The sequence below is a fragment of the Aptenodytes forsteri genome, unplaced genomic scaffold (genome assembly GCF_000699145.1).
Source record: "Aptenodytes forsteri isolate BGI_AS27 unplaced genomic scaffold, ASM69914v1 Scaffold201, whole genome shotgun sequence".
Taxonomy (NCBI): Eukaryota; Metazoa; Chordata; class Aves; order Sphenisciformes; family Spheniscidae; genus Aptenodytes; species Aptenodytes forsteri.
The window spans coordinates 664,474-668,069 of NW_008796209.1; positions in this window are offsets into that span (position 1 = coordinate 664,474).

The following is a 3,596-nucleotide window of genomic DNA, read 5'->3' on the forward strand; positions in this document are numbered from 1 at the left end:
GGGAGGTGTGGGGGGCCTGGGCGGTGGGAGTGAATGCCCCGAAGGCTGGCGGGTCTTGGAGGGCTCCATCAAACCAGCCAGATTTAAGGGGAGAGGGGAGTCTCAAAATGGCAGAAGGACGGGACTATCCGTGAGAGGGGGCTTGCGTGCAGCAGTGGGGAGAAACGTGCTGAAATTGGGAACGCTGTGTTTAAATAGCACAACCTCCTGCTGGGGTAGGAGGCCACGCAGGCCCCCGGGGAGGGGGGGCAGCTGAGGTGCTCTGCCCTACTTCAGAGCTCGCCGCCGGCACCGCTCTTGCCCTGTCCTCATGCCACCTCTGTTAGAGAAAACGCTGCTGCTCGCTCCGGCGGCAACGCTGGCTGTTGCCTCCTCCTGTGGCGGTGGGGTTGAGGAGGGGAGAGGGCTGGTCCTTCCCCTGCCCCTCACCTGCCCTCTTTTGGGTTAACTGGCACCTGGAAACCTTTACCGCAGTGCTACTTCCCCGCCTGCACGGCAGAGGTGCTGGCGTGGCTTTTGTGTCCTGCTGCTTCACCCAAGAGAGAGGCAGCTCCAGCCGGGGCGGGGGGACCAGGAGCCAGCCGCTTTCAGCCACCCGGGAAAGGGGAAAGGGCTGCTCTGCACCCACCCCAGGACTCTCCCAAAAGCCTTCCCCAGCTCTGGCAGGGGGTGGGTTTCTCCCTCCCCGCCAGTTTGGGACCATCGCCACCCAGCCAGCGCCGGGGGAAGATCCGTCCTGGCACCTCTGTCTGCTGTGGAGGCCGGGGCAAGCAGGGCAGGGGATGGTGGGGTGCGCATCCCAGCTCCCGGCAGCCCAAGTCTTCCCTGCTGCCTCTCCTAATTGGAAATGCTAATTACATCCAGCAGGAGGGCTGCAAAACCTCGTCTTTCTTCCCTTCCACCTGTGGGACGTGGCTCCTGGTGGGGACAGCACCCACGGGAGCTCTGAGAGCATCTGCCCCTGCCCCGGAGCAGTGTAAACCCACTGGGGGGCTGAGGGTGTCCCCCAAATCAGCGCTTGCAGCAGCTGGGAAGCTTGGGTGGACCCTCCCACCCCCACGAACCCCCAGCAGCCCCGAGAGAGCAGTTGGCACCAGGGACTGGGTTTGGCCCCAGCTTATGCCCCTTTCCAGGAACCACCCCCCCAGCAGAGACACCCTGGTAGCCGCAGGGGCAAGAGCCTTCCTGCAGCACCCTCCTCCCCTGCCCAGCACCTTGCTGGGGGGACTGGGCACCCCCAAAGTTGCTGGGGGGAGGAAGGTGCTGGTGGCTGGGGCTTGCCCTGGATGATGTGGGATTAGCGAGGGGGGCAGCTGAGGGCAGCCTTTACATCGCCACCATGGTCGGCATCTCCTTCTGCCCCCCTGGGGTTCCCCGCGTGGCCCCAGAGCCACGTCCCCCCTGCCCCAGCCCTACAGCCGGGTCCCACCGGGACCGTGCGACCTCACAGGGACCGCAGCCCAGCCACGGTGGGTGCAGGGTGGGGGACCCCTCCCCGGCCAAGGTGTTGGGGTTAGAGGCTGGTCCCTGACCCAAGGGATTGGGGCCCTCCTGCAGCACCCCAAAACACTCCAGGCCCAGCAGGCGCTCCTGCCAGCAGAGGGCAGGCAGCGGCCATGCTCAGCGCGTCCCCTGTCCCACTCTGGGCCAGGCACAGGTGCCCTATGGGCATCCCCGCCCCATGGGCACTCCTGGCCCCAGGGCCATCCCCCCCGCCTTGGGCATCCCCTGTCCCATGAGCATCCCCTCCCCATGGCTATCCCTGCCCTGAGGGCATCCCCCCGCCACAGGCATCCCTCCTCCGCAGGTATCCGCTGCCCCATGGACGTGCCCTCCCTGTTGACATCCCCTGCCCCATGGCATCCCTTCCCCATGGGTGTTCCTGCTCCAAGGGCGTCCCCTCCCCAACGGCATCCCCTACCCCATGGGCATCCCCAGCAGCACTGTTGGCCCCCATGGCCGGGGGGGGGGGGCTGTGCTGGCTCTGCCACCCCCCCCAGTCTACTCAGCCCATGGCCCCCATTTGGGGTTTGGCAGCCTCTGCCCAGTCCCCTCCCGAGGAACAATGGCTGTGGGTTTTGCTCTCATCGCCTGCCTTTGTGCGCTGCTCCTGCTGAGAGCTCTCGGGCAAATTTTCGGGGTATCAGCGGGACTTTCCCTGGGTGCAACTTGTGCCACTGCTTCTCACCCTGCCCCAGGGCCCCTCTGGGAAGAGCCAGGCACCGACGTCTCTCCAGCCCCCCCAGGCAGCCAGCAAGGAGCCCCCTTCGCTCTCCCATCCCCAGCTGCAGCACCCCATCGGCTGCAGCCCCTCCCTGGCCCACCCCCCCCCCCCCCCCCGCGCCCCCCCAGCCGGCACAGCAGGAGTGTAACTGAGGCTCACGGGAGCCAGCAGCCACCTCCAGCCTGAGCCACAGCCACCCACAGGCCGGGGAGGAGGGCAGTTAGCACAACTAACGTCATTTTATGAGGCGAGCATCCATTCTCTGTGACCGAGCAGGTCATGTATTTGTTCCCGTCCCCTCATTCTCAGGCCCTGAAGGTCCTGCGCACCAAGTAGACAAACCAAACAGATTTCTTCTTCCCCTCCCTACCGGCCTCTAGGTTCCTGGGCACCAGGCCGGTTACTCCCTTCCTTACCGGCCTTGAAGGTCCCAGGCACCCGGCCAGCCCGGTGGTGGGGATGACCCTGGCACAGCGCCCCGTCCCCGCTGCCTGCGCGAGCACAGCCCAGCAGCTCCCATCACAACACACCCCGAGGAAGTGCATTTTTTTTAAAATACTTTATTTCTTTTTTTTCTCAATGCTGACATTACAAAAAAAAAAAAAAAAAGAAAAAAAATTACAAAAAAACCCCACTATAAAACATTCTGGTCTCATTGAAACTGAGAAAAACAAAGCAGCTTGCATCTGCACGCTGGCCTGTCTTCTCGCTCGCAGTGTCCATCAGGTTTCTCTATGTCGAACTCCACAGGGACCAGCGGAGGGAACCGGCGGCGTCCCCTTGCCGGCCAAACCGGGCGATTAATTAAGCAGCGCCTAACAGCTCTCCTCACCCCGTATGATACACTGTACAGCTGTACACCCAGCCCCGACGGACGCCCTGCGCTCGCCCCCCCCGCCCCAAAAGACCCCCCGTTTCAAGTCAGTGACTTCTCTTTAAAAAAAAAGGATTCCCGGGGCGGGGGGAGGATATTTTGGCAGGGGTTTTCTCGGCGGTGCTGTGGTGGAAGAGGAGCTGTACAAAGCCAGATCGAACGCGCCTCCCGCTCCGTAGGAGCCCTTTCCCAGGGAAAAAAAAAAACTGGCACGAGGCAGAGTGGGCCGAGAAAGGTAAGAAATATAAAAATTCTCCTGATGGAAATCCAAAGGTTTTAAAAAAATACAGCATTTGAAAACGAAGCCACCAAGCAGACCGCCTCATGCGCCTCCCAGCTCCAACCTGACGCCCAGAAATACCTCCTGAATGAATCGTCCCTATAGAAAAATATATACACGCGCCTTTCTCTTCTTATTAAAAACCCTAAGGTTGAACCCAAACACTAGTGAAGCCCACAGCTCTGCTCACGCTTGGCTCTGCTTTTGCACCCAGACTT